Genomic DNA, 16,699 nt, shown 5'->3' on the forward strand with positions numbered 1-16,699 from the left:
CAAAAAAGAATATTAAAACATAATATAATAATCAAACCCAAAATGTAATATGATGGAATAGCAAGAAATCATGTACGATGATGCCAGCCTCACAGCTTAGTCTAATACCAAGGTCGGCGCCAATACGATCTCGCTCATACTAACCCCCAGAAGTACCAAAAATCCTTTATCCAAAAGAATACAAATATTTGGTTGAGACATGTCCCCAAACATGGCCAAAACCAATATCCAAAACAAAAGAAAAATGTCTAAGGATATCCATATCATGAAATAGAACCTTCCAAAAATATGGAAGCTCACCACTTCAATACAAATATTTTCCCCAAGTCAATCATTATGTAGGAAGAGTCTAATAGTGGGTTCATCCATAGCGTGGGTATATAACCGCTAGTAGATGGGTTAACGAGTGACCGCTAGCATGTATCTCAGGATAAGGATAAAGTAATACCATTTAAACAACTAAGTAAAACCATACATGATGCATACAACCATACATATATATAAGTGTCGGGCTATGTCACATAACCACACAACCATACATGTTTAGCATGCATTTAAAACCTTTAACCTGGGTTTTGTGATAGTGACCAAGCACACAAGCAAGTGTACGTGATCTACCAAGTAATATAGTGGCCTTCAAGAAAGCCAAATATCGATCCCACAGGGACTTGTGTTAAACAACTATCCAATTCTAGTTTAACGATTGAGAAAAAGTAAACAAGAAGGTTTTAGAATTGTAAACTAAAAATAAACTAATACAGAAAAGTAATTACTTCAAACAATCAATGGATAAAAGCCCAGGGTTAAGGTGTATGAACAATCATACTACATTATTAAACTTCATTTGTTAAATCGCTTATCTTGATTATTGATTTGTAGGGTTAACTGCATGATCATGGTCTCCCGATGTCTAACCGTTTACCTAATATAGACATTACAACTACATCATTGAGTGGGGATGTAATAATCCAATTAAATGATTTAAAGCTATCATCCTATGTTTGAATCAAGTAAGGCTTCTAGTTACATCCCTGTCCTAGATGTTAATTTGGATTCCTTATTTTATAAAAGAATACAAACCATACTTTGATTATCCCTATGTTCTATCTTCCTATTCCTACTTTCGAGATCAAAAGGTCGACAATATATGTATCCTAAGGGTAGTTAATCCTTAAAATAGTTAAAACAAGGATAAACAGACAACCATAATGATAAGCGAATCAACAAACTTAATTCAAAACGAAAGTATTCATGATTTTTGCCTTTACCTCGAAAAGAGAGTTTAGCCTTTAATGGAAATATTCATCAACCAATCCCTTGGAATTATGATACAAACCATAAAGAAATTAAATTAAAGAATGATAAAACGTAAAAAGAAGTTGTGGTAGCCTCTAATCTCTTCTAAGGACGTCCAAAAATGAATAATAATATTTACAAAGATGTATTTGTAGTATCCACGTAGTCCTAAGACAAATAGGAGTTTTAGTACAACTTTTGGCCATGTTTAGAGGGTCTTGAAACACGCAATCTAGAAACAGGAGTGGAACTCACATTGCACAAGTTGGAAACGAGAATGTAGGTTGCATCATGAGGGTTAAAAGCAGGTGTGGAGGTCGTGACGTTCCATCAACGTGAGGTATCACTTTTTTTGGTCCCTTCTGAAGCTTTTGGTCCATAGCACGTGCCAATTGGACTTCCATAAAGCCCACTTGCGCCCTGTACATTCCAGGGGTCGAAATTTCGTCCAAGTTGTGTATTGTGCTTTCGTTGATCCATTTCAAGCCTTTTCAAGTTGTTTCCACTTGAATTGAAGCTTGTATATCCTTCATATATCATCATAATCCATTCACCTACCATCCTATAGCATTAAACATAACAATTTAGAGCTTAAAACAACACAACATCGAAAATGGAGAACCAAAAACACGAGCTAAGCATAGGCTAATTTCACTTTGATCTTTAACTCTTTGTTTCGACTCTTGCCTTGATCCAATTGACCCTTGAACATTACCAACAAGTTTTTTCACATATAAATACACAATAACAACCTTAGGATCTCATTAAAACACTTTAGAACCCTACATGATAGACTAGACAAACACCTAGCTCAAGCTAGTCACACTAGTTTTCTAGATTGAACTCTAAATGATCAATTTGAATCAAAACTTGCTTGGAAACACCATTAAACATTGTAAACACATACATGGACACTTAAATGCATTTTTATATCATTATCAACACATTAAGCACATGAATTATCCTCAAAACAAGGCTAAAAAGACTAGAATAATGACACTAGAATGCATAAATACACCCAACATCACTGTGTAACCATGCCATTTAACCACACCCATAGGCCATATGGGTTCAGATCCCCCTGCTAAAAGAGTCCCAGTGTGTGTAGCTGCACGACTAAAAAATATCACATGGGATGAATAGTATATCCCTCTAATATAAAATGTGACACTTGCACGTGGTCATCGAAGACCCCTAGTATCGACAAATATGAGTTTCCAGTTTTGGTCTCCCTGGAACATCCACCTTCCACGGCTTAGTTACACATTCTGCCATTAATACCCAAATTAAAAACCATGTCCAAACAGTCCAGTTACTATTTATTACCAAGGCCAATTATTAGTGGTATCTTCATACCAACCATACTTGTAAGATTTATCCGTAGCCAAACCATTTCGGTTAAGGGGACTCTCAAGTTCCTTTTCTATTTACCATATTAGCCTCTTGGTAGACTCCCATGTCCTCCACAAGCATAACCAATTAGCGTTTAACCTTTGTAAGCCATTTAAACCATTAATAGTTTCATATATAAGCTGAAAACAAGCAATAGTTCCATTTAAAGAAGTCAATGCAATGAACAAACCTTTATAAGCATTTTATCAAACACCTTGGGGGCATAATATGATCAAAACCAATTACTAAGACATTAAACAATTACCATGCAAACCATTTTCCCAAAACCATCATTGATGCATATAAAAGCATAATTAAATCATAGAAAACCATAACCAAGCCATCATAAACAAACCCCCAATTAATAGTTAAAAACCATAAACCATACAACATTGAAACCATAAAAATATCCATAAAATTCATGCTTTTTTAGAAGTAGTAAGTAGGGAAGAGACACATGCCTTAAAAAGAGAAAGATGAAGAAAGAAAATCACCAAATCAAGCCCCAAAGCAATCCCTAAGTTTAAATTCTAGCTCTATTGCCCCAAAAGCCCTTAAAAGAATTAAGATATGTTTTGGAATAGTTTCTAAGTATTAATGAATAGAATAATAGGGTAAATAACCTCCTAAGTGTATTAGAAGTTGTAGTTCATACTTAGGGTAAGTAGAAAAATATCCAGAATACCCCCACTTAAGTCCCTTAAAAACCCATCACAGGGATACGACTGACTCTGTTACGAGTTGTACCCTTCCTTACGGTTGGTTTCCACCAGTCATACCCAAGACTTAACCTTTGGATCAAACACTTACCAGCATATGACTCATCCAACCAAGTCATAACCTCATCATACGATCTGTACCCATGATCTGTATCCCTGGAAGAATGAATTACCAGGAAGATCAAACACTACCCACCATATGAGTCACTAATACAAATCGTATCAATCCTTACGACTCACACCTCTAATTCGTGACCATTGAAGTGGTCAAAAACTATCCCTTAACTAACACTGGTCAACTTACGACAGGACCATACCACTCACACCCCAGCATATGGCTCATACTTTGAAGTCGTATCGGGTCCAAAGAATGAATTTCAAGGAAAATTTCTAAGGCCAAAACCCAGAATGTAACAATCAAGCAAAAAAGAAAAGACTATACTAAATGGAGCGACAAGTATTGTATGTCCAGGTGAGATGCTAGCAATAATGTTAGGTCCCAAAAAGACATACATACTTTAATTAGCTTTATGGAAATGTGGTTTCATGTCATATTTTGCACGAGTAATCAAAATTTCATGTCATATTTTGTACGATTAATCAAAATATTGTAATGCTGAAGACTGCCTAATAGTATGTTAGAAGGCACATAAAAAACACATACAAATAAGACCCGCTGCTGAACGCAAATTTCAAAACCAACTCACACTTTCATTTTTTAAGAAGGTACCCATTTAATCGAAAATAATTGTGTACTGTATAGTTAATAGAAAGGATAAGCATCCATAAAATCTAATACCATCACAACATTCACTCCCCCGTCACCAAGGAAACATTTTAAATAGATAATGCTCCATAATCACTGTTTCTTCTTTTAGCCTTACAACTAAATAATTGTGTTCCTCAATCATTGCTTCTTTGCATAGTCTTAATGTCTCTTAATTAAAAGTAGTTCCAAGGACATTGTAGCAGCTAATTTTTCCACAGTTACTATGCAAACATTAAAACGAGTTATGTTTCCTTGATAACTGTTTCTTCCTTTAGCTATAGTGTTACATAATGAGACGATTCTTCAAACCTACTCCATTAACAAATTATAAATAAATTTGAAGTAGTGATGATGACGTTGTAGCAACTAATCACTCCATTGTTATTACTATGCAAACATTTACTCTCTAGTCTGCTATGTCCAGGTAGTGGCAAAACTACCCTCTTAACAGCACTAGGAGGGCGTCTTTCAAGCAGTTATCTTTGAATATTACATATTACAGGAACAGTCATCCAAAGTTTAAAAAAAAGGTGATTAAATCTTTACAAAGAAAGGATTTCCCAGGTTTGATTTAAAAGTGCAATCATTCCTTAATTTTTCTGTCATTCTAATAAATTCAGTCAACAAGTTGATACCTATTTTTAGCATTTAGCCAGATATGCATGTTGGACTAATAAGATATATGTTGCACATAAATAATTATCAAATAAATCAAAGGCTGAGAACTTACAACACGTGGAAAATGGCAATTAAATCAATCATTCAACTATATTCCCATCCCATATTAGTTGGGGTCAAATATATGATTTATCTATAAACATTCTCGTTTATTCGTGTTTACTACATTCCAATACTATTTTCTTGTGTCTTAAGACAATGTAGAGGTTTTATACAACTAGAGGTTCTCTAAATCTTGCACTTATTGCTACACCTCTACACTGAAATAAATTTCTAACCAAACTGAGAAGTTTCTGGCCTTGATACCAACTAGTCGGTATACATACACGAATCTTTTTCTTCAATGTTTTAGCTATGTCTACATTGGTTCTGAGACACCATTGTCATACTCACCTCATAAACTTAACTTTACAAAAGAAAAGAAAACTCCAACCCCACTTCACCGCCTAGAGCAGAAACACGAAAAGCTAAAATGGGGGAAATCAACTTAAAAACTGTATTTGCAACATAAAGCAGAATGATACTCAAGTTACACAACTGATAATTCATTCCATAAGAAAAGGTGATATCAAGAATTTACAATCTACATGCAAGTGATTTTCCTATTGATCCACCCAAAAATAACAATTACAAAGTTGATATCCCAAATTTGAATAACCCTATCAAGAAGTACCATTGACCCATCAGGATTTAACTACGGAATTGTTTTATTATCAACTTTAAATCAAACTTCCTTAGCATTTACTCAAAAAAGATTGAACTTTCTAATCAAATTTCAAGAAATGACAATGAAATTGAGCTACACAATTCAATACCATCGACCACACATCGAATTTAACATAAATGGAGTTGGAGTAGACTTATGCAGGGTACGATTGTGTACAATAGACCCTTGTAGTCTGGCCTTTTCCTGCGCATAGCTTTTGGGTTGCCCTTTTGGAATTGGAGTAGAATTGAAGGTCATCTTGTCAAAATGGTTTTATAATCCCAAAAAGTAAAAGGTAAAAAAAGATGTGGCTTTACAATTTTTCCTTTCATATAGTTTAATATACACAAAACTTACAAAAGATATACCCAAAAGTAAACTTGTTGATTATAGAAACTCCAGTGTAATTAATGTTTAGCACCTTTTAAACTTTCATCTACCATGTAAGTTACCAACTTAAAAAAAAACTTTCATATACCATATTTTAGCTTTTTGCAGGTTGTGCCAAAGTAAAGGATGTATACTAAAGGATGAATAACACAGATCTGGACCTCAATTGAGCAATTAGTAGAAGAAGAGTTATTAAAAATAAGAAACAATTACATGGGAGCTCAGAGCTGTAGGAGTTTGAATACATCGGAGAAAAAGTTAAAACAGAAGGCAATAGCCGACCACCGGACACGCCGGAGTAGAAATGGCCGAAGTAGAGAGTAGCAATTACCCTATTAATGGCCGACAGAGAGTTCACCGTACCCTAATTAGCGCTATATTAAGGAAAATGAGAGAGAAATGTTTTGGGGGGCTATTTTTGATCGATATTGGGGGGAATAAGGGAAATATTTTTTAATTTAGTATTATTTTTTGGACGGATAAAGGGGGTTAAAACCCCCACAAATATATAATTTTTAACGGCATATTTTTAAGCCCCGCAGTTCATATAATTTTATGAAGGTTAAAATAACCCCCGCAATTAGACCCATTTTTTGTAGTGATTTCAAGAAAAATGATAGTCAAATTCAACTACCATAACCAAGAGTCAAGTGAGAAAAAAGTCATGCACCTCCCTTTCCATTTAATTCAATTAGAGTTAAGGCATATAATGCCTTCAGTTTAAAAGAGATTAATAGGCATTTTCTGCCTGTAAAGGCAAATGAACTAAGTGCCTAAATGTAACTTAAAGCACTTAAGGTTCTTAATATCACTAAATGGCATGTAACAGCCACTACACTTTTGGCAAAAAAAATAATATTATAAATATTAAAATGCTACTCCATCAATCCCCCACTCATTTTAATATTAGATAAGAGAGTCTACTAACTGAAGGAAGACTATCATGCATAATGAAGGTGTGCTCTACATTGAATCTCCACTTAGTAAAACAATAATTTTTACTTCAGAGTCGTAGTGGTATCAGACTTGAACTATGACTGCTTAAGGAAAATAAAAAGTTACTGCTTTCACAAAATAGTCAAGGTGTTGACATGAGTTTTATAGCCAGCACATTATGGCCTTGTGATATCCCAATTTCATGAGTGACTTTGAGAATGAGCCTAATTCTCATAGGAAGCGGCCTACCTCCACACTCACATAGGTGAAATCCGTCAAGAGTTCTCCTGTAATTTTAGCACCCCCACTTATACGAGCTACAAATTTTCATTAAGATTTTTTTAAACTCAACCTCACAAACATTACAGATAAATGCACTCACACCATAGGGAGGAATAAAAAGTAGTGCATTTTTCACAAGAAGTCATCATGTGATTCAATTTTTCTATTGAACCTAGTTATATGATCTCTAGTCCCTAGGTTAGGTTTCCTCATATATGACTCAAAATTCAATAGGCTTCAATCTCATTCCCCTCAATATGCTCCAGACATTTTCTTTTGATAAGGACTTAATCAATGGATCGGATAGATTATCACAAGATTTGACATAATCAACATTAATAGTATCATTTGTCAAATATGATCTCACATTACTGTGTTTTCTCCTTATAGGTATGAATTTATGGTTGTAATAATAGTTTTAAACTCTATCAATTGCAGCGGTGCTATCACAATAAATTAATATAGGAGGACTCAGTTTTTCAAATAAGGTATTTAAAATAACAAATCTCTCAACCAATTCGCTTTCTCACTAGCTGAAGCCAAAGCAATTAGTTCAACCTGCATGGTAGAGTTAGCAATAATTATTTTCTTTTTAGATATTCCACAAATAGAACTACCAGCGAAAGTAAAAATATAACCAGTAATAGATAAGAAATCATCTAATAAAGTGTTCTAATCCGCATCACAAAATCCTTCAAGTACAACATGATATTTTTTTATAGAACAAACCATAATTTTTCGTTCCAATTAAATATCTCATTATTCTTGTTATAGCATGCCAATGTTCATTACTTGGCTTGCTAGTAAACCTGCTAAGTACTCGTACTGAATATGCAATATCAAGCTTAGTGCAATCAGTCATATATCTCAAACTTGCAATTATGCTAGCATATTTCTTTTGATTTATAACATCATTTTCACTTTCAACAGAAAACAAGTGAACACTAGAATCAAATGGAGTTACAACATGCTTGCAATCAAGGAAGTTATATTTTTTCAAATTTTTCTCAACAGATTATGACTGGTCAAGAAAAATGGCATCACATGTTCTGGTAAATTTTATTTCTAGGATAAAATTTGTCTCACCAAGATCTTTCATATCAAATGGCTTGTAAGAATATTTTTAGTTTCAACAATGACATTCAAGTTAGAACCAAAGATCAATAAATCATCACCATATAGGCAAATAATAACATGCAAATTATTTCAAGACTTATGATATATGCACTTATCACACTCATTTATTTTAAAGTCATTATCAATCATGCATGAATTAAATTTTTTATGTCATTGCTTTGGTGTCTGTTTTAAGCCATATAAGGATTTAGTAAGTTTACACACTTTGTTTTCTTGGTCAGCTTCAACAAAACATTTGGGTTGTTCCATGTAAATCTCCTCATTTAGGTTTCCATTTAAAAAAATAATTTTTACATCCATTTGATGAATTTGTTAATCAAAAATTGCCGCAATAGCAACTAAAAGTCTAATGAATGTAATTTTAGTTATCGGAGAAAAAGTATCAACAAATTCTTGGCCTTCTATTTGTTTAAAACCTTTAGCCACTAGCCTAACTTTGTAATTATAAACAGATCCATCTGGTTTTAAATTTTTACATAAGACCTATTTACATTCAATTGTTTTATAACCCGGTGGTAAATCAACTAACTTCCAAGTTTTATTGGAAATTAGCTATTTCATTTCATCATTTACAGCCTCGTTCCAAAAAATAGCATCATGAGAAGACAAAACTTCTTTTAAAGTGAAAGGGTCATCTTCAACATTTAAAACATAATAATCAGATCAAAATCTTTTTCTACTCTAGCTCGTTTACTTCTTAGCTCAAAATCATTATTTTTTTATTTTTTAAAAGTAGAAGTAGAAGAATTAGGTAGTGACAAAAATATTTTTTTAGGTCCTTAGACCCCCCTATTTTTAGAATCAAAAGGAAATTTATTTTCATGAAAAATAGCATCACCTGATTCTATTATAACACTATCTTCAAGATTAAAAAATCTATAGATGTACTATTTGAAGCATAACCAAGAAAAGCACAAGTAGTAATTTTTTTATCAAATGTAAAGATTTTAGGATCCATTAATTTTACATAGGCTAAGCAACCAAAATTCTTAGATATTTCAAATTTGGCTTATAACATTTTCACATCTCAAAAGGTGTTATTTTGGTCTTTTTATAGGGAACACGATTCAACACATAACAAGCAGTCAAAAGAGCTTCACTCCAAAAACTTAAAGGTGCACAGGACTCAATTAACATGGCATTAGTCACACTACTAGAAATAGCATTTTTCCAACAGCTGATGTAGTCGGAATGTAGCCGAAAAACATGGTATTTTCGATAACCTTCTGACTGTTTCATGATAGTCAGAATATAGCTTGTCAGAAAAATATTTTCAACTACAGTAGTCAAAAGTTTCCAACTACTATAGTCGCAGATTATAAATTATAAAATGAACAAATAAAAAAAATCGACCACGGTAGTCAGAATATTAATAAATTAATTAAAAATAATTATTTAATAATTATAAATCATCCGACTACTATAGTCAAAAATTTAATAAATAGTTATTTAATAATTATAATTATTCCAACTACTGTAGTTGAAAAAGTAATAAATAATTATTTAAAAATTATAATTATTCTGACTATTATAATCAAAACTTTAATAAATAATTATTTAATAATTATTGTTCAGACTACTTCAGTCAAAATTTTAAGAAATAAATATTCACTTACAAAATCTTTTCGATTCCTGTGGTTAGAAACTAATAAAATAATTATTCCAACTACTGTAGTCGAAAATGTAATAAATAATTATTTAAGAATTATAATTATTCCAACTACTTTAGTCGAAACTTTAATAAATAGTTATTTAATAATTTTTCTTCCAACTACTTCAGTCGAAATTTTAATAAATAAATATTCACCTATAAATAATTATTTAATAAAATCTTTCATTAGCTTACACTGCTCTCAATTATAAACAACATAACTAATGTACTTTTCACAGTAGGATCGAACACGATAAAAATTTAAAAATTCAACCACTTTAAAACATCCAAAATAAACATTGAGTAAAATAATTTAAACATCTAAATGTCGAACAACTACAATCTAATCATCATCAGGTTCACTCTCTTCCTCATCATGAAATACTTGAGGCATGTGTTTCTTGACCAACTCCTCAAATTTAGCAAACTTGGCATCATTAGCTGCACATTGTTGTGTCAACTCTATGATTTGCTTTCTCATTGCTTCCATTTCTTCCATAGTTTGCAAAGTAGAAGAGGAACTAGAAAACAACGAAGGACTACTCGAAGATTGGAGAACCCCACACCCGTAGATTCTACCTTTCTTTAGACCACTTACCACAGCTGTCCACATGTTAGTCACATCAACAAGTGATGGTTGGACTATGGTACCATCTTCTGAAGTGGGTTGGGTTAGATGCCCAATCTTCCATACTTTTTTGAAATCCTTCCTGAAAGAAAAATTCAGTATGTAAACAAGCTAAGTTGAGTAATAATAAAATAATGTATGTAAAAGTTATGATCTTACATATGCATCCTCAGCACGTGTTTCGACCCAATCCTCTCTTGTACCGTCCTTTTTCTTCTTATGCGTCTCTTCGAAGACCTCAAGAAAAGTTAGCTCTTTTCCCCATTTAAGTATTCCTGCAAAATTTTAGAAAAGAGATAAATAAACTCTGAAAGCAAAATTGATATGTAAGATTAATTTGAAGCCATTGTGTATTAACTTCTGAATAATTACTTTCCAGAAAGTGGATACTGAAGACCACTGCATTAACACACATGAATTGAAAGACAAAAGCAAATCATAGACACAGAAACTCTCTGCACCATTCATCAGGTTTTATCCTTATTAACATGCCTGGAAATAACTTCAACTGACCAAATACAGAAAAGATATAAACACTAACCAATACAAACTAACTGAAGCTTAGCATATGATCCAGTATACTAGCAGTCTAGTTTGTCATTAGTGAGAGTTGATAAAATAGATAATATACCAGCTTCTTTAGCAATATGTCTGGTGCAGTAGAACAAAGAATGTGCAAATTTAATCACAATTATATGTGCTACCATCTGTTATTTTATTTCGAGTTATTTTTGCTTCTTCATTCCACTCATGTCAGAAGAATAAGTTAGAAAGGGGAAACAGGAACAAGATAAGTGAAAGCCTAGAGGACCGAAAAGTTATCCTGTTCCATCTTAGTATAAATATTCAGCAAGCAGGTATAGTTGAAGGTGTTCAATGACTAGGAAACTACGGTCACCTTCAGCTGGAATTCCCATCATTCTCCACCGCAATCTAGTGAGCGGTGAATACTTAGTCTCACCTAGGACAAAATAATGGGAAATGTACAAATTGAAGAGTATACTCGTTGCTGCTAATTTGGTTGATGATCCTGTCTGGGTCATGAATATAGTTCCTGCTGAAGCTAAGGTTAACACACTTGGTGTTATCTATGAACGAGGGTTAATAGGAACATGTAATTTCACTATACAAAAATTACTAACACGTACATCTCAATCCCAAGCAAGTGGGGGTCGACTAGTGGCTTTTAAATTGATCTATATGTATACCACAAGGGCATTATGAAGATAATTTTGAGTGTGCATGTCTTATTACAGATGTGAAATGAAGGATATATTACTTGAAATGGACAGAATATTAAGGAAATATTCTTAAAATCTACTAGCTCTCTTCATATTTTTGCTGGTTCTCAAGAAAGAAAATAGATCAAAAAGTGCTATGGAGTACTCCATTCAATAAATCATATTTTTCTGTGTTTCTGTATCTGTATTATCTTAAACGCGAGATACTTTTCGTGTCATTGGGAAGAAGAGTAATTTTCCTATCTCCTAAGAATATTGTTAACATAGTGCTTTCTTATGGTCATATCATTTGAAAAATGAGTTTTCATTTACCCAGGGAACTTTTGAACATTTTCTAAGTGCTTGACCCTCAAGTATCAATCAACTTTCGTGAAATATGGGGAACTACTTGCGACAATCTTCCTAGTTCCTACGATTCGAATCAGTTAATGAATATTTCATTTATGATTCTGTAATGACTGAAAGACCTAACCTGCTGGATCCAATAATAATTTATAAAGTTTCTTCTTCTACATATCAATGTGAAAAGGTAACAAAAAGTTTCAAACCAACTTTGAAAATTTATACAGTATTGACAAATGAATGAATTAATTATGTCTAGTTAGATTTGGGAATTGTTCAAAATGGGATGGAGAAAGGAATAGGCTATACTTATTACTAACTTGCAGAAAGTAGCTTCACTATTTATTCACTTTGAGTACTTGAAAAATATAGGGTAGTTCCTGTAGGGACCAGTCACAAGGCTAAAGCATATGACTAGAAAGTGACAAATAACTCAATTTATTTTTCCCAAAATTCCACCCTCACATTCATTTCTCTTCAATTCTACTTACCAGTTAATCACTCTTTTTTACTCTCTGTCTTTCTCCTGGTTTTCAAGAATACTATAGATTCTTTTAGAAAATGGTTCAAGTCTTTGAATAACCCAGTTGGGAAATTTCTTGGACAATTCAAGTACTTAAAGAAAGGGAAAAGGAAACCAAAGAGAATAGTTTCTGATTTCAGTTGGTTATCAGGTTTTGCAGCTATGGAGTTATCCAGTCAACTGAAATTAGTCTTTAAATTCATTGATGCAAATGGAGATGGAAGGATATCTCCTTTAGAGCTAAAAGAGATTTTGTTAAGTCTTGGACATCATCAAGAATTGAAACCTGCTGAAAAATTAGCTGAAGTAATGGTATAAAAGAAATGGATTGTGATGGGGATGGATTTGTGAATTAGCTGAAGTAATGGTAAAAGAAATGGCTGCTGGATGCAATATTTAGCCCACATAATCTTTTTTTACTATGCTTTTTGTTTATGGAGCGACATAGACAGTGAGGATTCAACCAAGACTAATTAGTCTGTCTCCTCTTTATGGAGCGACATAGACAGTGAGTAAACTCATCAGCCTCATCCATTGGCATATTATAAGGACATACTAGTAAAGTAGAGTTATCCTCTGTCACCATAAAGGATAGAAATTAGCATATCTACAGATAATGAATCCAAAGAGTATAACAATAACGCTAGCAAAAAGAAGCCCACCAACAATTAATAATCTTAATCGCAATTCAAGCACTCTGGTACTAAACCAGCCTCAAGTTGTCTCCCAAGAGTTACACTAAACCAAGGAAAACTCTACGACTAACCAAAGATAACCAATACTTTTTCACAACACTCTCATCACACACAAATCCCGCGTGCATCTGATGGAAACTCTGCTTCTGCAGGGTGCAGGCCAATGCATCAAGGTGTTGGTGAAAATGGTGAAACATTGTATATCATGTGAGGGTGAAACATTGTATATCATGCCATTGATGCAGCACATATAAGCTACTATAACTAACGAACAAAATCATATCATATTTGGAGAGAGACCACTTATTAGTACTTGCTACCGCAGAAACCAGTGTTCTTTAGACTAGAACATAGTTAAAGATAATAATTCAAGCTTCATAGTGTCATAAAATCTACCTCGAGTGTGTTACATACAATGGCTACATTTGTATTAAAACTTAAGCATTCGACAAGATCCAAATGTTAGAAAATCAATACAAAGCATCCAAATCAACTAGATCTTTGTAGTCATCAGAGATGTAAGACTTCACCTTAAACGATTCCTTTCTTGTAGAGATGTATTTCAAGCCAACAAGCTTCAAACCTGCAATATAAATAGATACACATAATCTGTTGTTTTCTCCCACAGCCTAAATATAGAAATTCTGGAGAGAGTTGGTTTGATTTGTTAATAGTTTATGGTATCATCCTTAAGCCTTAATGCCTCAACCATATTCCCTTGTTTCCTAAGAGTCATCCCTGAAAACAACACAACAGAACCAACCAAAACAAAAAAGAAAAGGAAAAATATAGTATGAAATCACACAGGAAAAATACACGTCACAAAAATAGAAGAATGAGCAATCGACATCGAGGCAGCCTAGGGCAAGCACACTGTCATAACCTGTACAGGCCACTTGCGTAAGCATATACCTCAGGAGTGACCGCAGGTGGCTAAGATTTGCAAGGCAGATTCAACCTAAGGGAAAAAAGTCTCCTATTTTGCTTTAGTGGCAAGGTGTGTGTTCTTTGAGGATGCTAGATGAGTTTTAGGGGTATTATACCGCTTTCGTCTAGTGTTCTCATAGACACACAACAAGTGTCAAGCATGTCAAATCCCAAATATCTGCCAACATCCTATAGAACACCACACTTAGAAATAATAATATTATGTTGGACAAGAACACACTCTACATATTTATTATTGTCGTACACATTTAGCTCATGACTATTACATTGACAAAAATGATGATTTGCCCTTAAGAATGACGTCACCTGATCTATCATCGGGCAAAGCATGCATTTTTTCAATGGGGTCACTCAAACTTCACCCAAGAATCAACATATAACAATCAAATCAACAAGGATCATGGTCAACTAATTCCAGAAACAACACACCACCAACTTAAACCTCTATTTTACACTTCCTAGAAGACAATTTAACTCACAATATGACTCAAGCAATGGAGAAACTATGCTCTAAATTAATTACATCAACTACTAACAAAGATCATGCCATGGGAGGATGTCACAAAATGAAACAAAGTAAATAATGAAGATGACACTTTATGACCATTACTAAGCATTTCATCCTTAAGCCTTAATGCCTCAACCATATTCCCTTGTTTCACACAACCAACCCCTTCCTTTCATCTCCTCCAACAACTCCAATCCTAATCTTATATTCTGCTACTTACAAGCAACGTAAACATAAAAGCTATACAATTCTGCATCAAGCTTAATCCCATTCATCTTACCCTCCTCGAAAATCTTCACAGCCTCCTCTATTTTCCCTTCTCTTATACACGCAGACATCAAAATATGAACCTTCTGTTTCATTTATCTTAGCAGCCTTACATCTAAAAAAACCTTCAATTTGATGTGTGAAAATCAACATTTGAGTGCTTTGTTACAAATTAAAAAGTGGCAAGAAATTACAAATTAAAGGTGTTAGAACAAGTTTTAAGTTAGGGTTTAAGAATACAATTTGGGAAAATCTCTCCAGTATACTCCGAAAAATTATCCAAATTAACTTTCAGCAAGCACAAAAAACGCTAAACAAAGTGAACAGATTACTCATATATCATAATCAATTCTATAAACATAAGTCAAACCGCAACTTAAAAATCAAAACAAAACACCGACTCACTGTCGCCGTCACCACCAAGAAGAGAGCAGCTCCACCGCCGTCGGCGACAGCATCACCACCGTCAACAGCGTCGGAGAAGGGTTTAGCGAGTTTAGTAAAAGAGAAATGGTTTCTGTAATGTATTAAAATGGTTTCTTTGTTCCATCTAATTTTGGCTTTCCGGGCTTTAAAATTAATGCACTCGGGCTTTTTAATCATTAAATAGCATAAAATGTAATTTTTCACATATTTTTTATAGTTATTAAAAATTATTATTATTTTAAAATTTTATAAATTTATTATTATATTTTAATTTTATATAATTTATTAAAAATTATCCTTAGTTTTATAAATTTTAAAATTTTTATTAATTTATTATTATTTTAATATTTTTGCACAGTCATCTGCATATGTATATAAAATAACATTGCAATTCTTTTTTACATATTATAATTTTAATTATTTATAGCATAATATATTTTTCTGGATAATTATATTTTTTATTTATATTTATATTATTCTATAATTAGACATCGACTTTCATATTTTTGTACGTTATTTAATACGATCTGCAATCGTAAGTCGACATATTTATTTTAATACACGTAGCATTAAATCAATCAAGTCAAGATCTCATCACTTTTTAAAAGTTGACACCTGAAATGACGGATTGAAATTTTTATCCGTTGAATAAATAACCTTTATACATTAGTTAAAAGAGTGAATAATTTAACGAAGAATAATTTACAGATTAAAAGTAGCTTTAAGGAGACAAGAGGAGTCTTTTTTTTTTTCAATTAATAAAATATGTTATTTTATATAAATAAATAGAGTGGAGTTGATTTTATTTTCACATATATATTCACCATATACACACACAAGAAGAAAGAAAAACATGAGATTTTTCTAATTTTTTTTTCCTTTAATAAGTCCCACTCTTTAATTTCTTTTTGACTTTGCTTCACTTACTACCTAAATTCTAAGAGATTTGCTAAAAAGGAATAGATTTGATAAGTTCCTTTTCTTTTCCTTTTATACACCCACATCAGATTTTCTCATTCTCTCTCAAAAGATATATGCATGCCTCTTTCTCTCCTCTCCTTTCTACTATCGACCAGTTTATTGTCGTTGGCGCTCCAGTGAATTCCACCACAACCACTCCGGCCACCATCACAACTCCTACTCTCTCCTTTCTCTCTCCTTCCCC

General features: G+C 33.0%; 1 long non-coding RNA gene across 1 annotated transcript; it reads right to left on the reverse strand.

Annotated features, from left to right (window-relative positions):
* Positions 1–10,091: 10,091 nt before the first annotated feature.
* On the reverse strand, positions 10,092–15,692 carry LOC107873208. Its single transcript, XR_001675176.2, has 4 exons — positions 15,514–15,692; positions 13,916–13,968; positions 10,744–10,859; positions 10,092–10,666 (listed from the first exon to the last, which is right to left on the reverse strand). It is a non-coding gene; the product is annotated as an uncharacterized LOC107873208 (long non-coding RNA).
* Between the last annotated feature and the right edge of the window lie 1,007 nt (positions 15,693–16,699).

This window comes from Capsicum annuum, chromosome 6, assembly GCF_002878395.1.
Source record: "Capsicum annuum cultivar UCD-10X-F1 chromosome 6, UCD10Xv1.1, whole genome shotgun sequence".
NCBI classification, from domain to species: domain Eukaryota; kingdom Viridiplantae; phylum Streptophyta; class Magnoliopsida; order Solanales; family Solanaceae; genus Capsicum; species Capsicum annuum.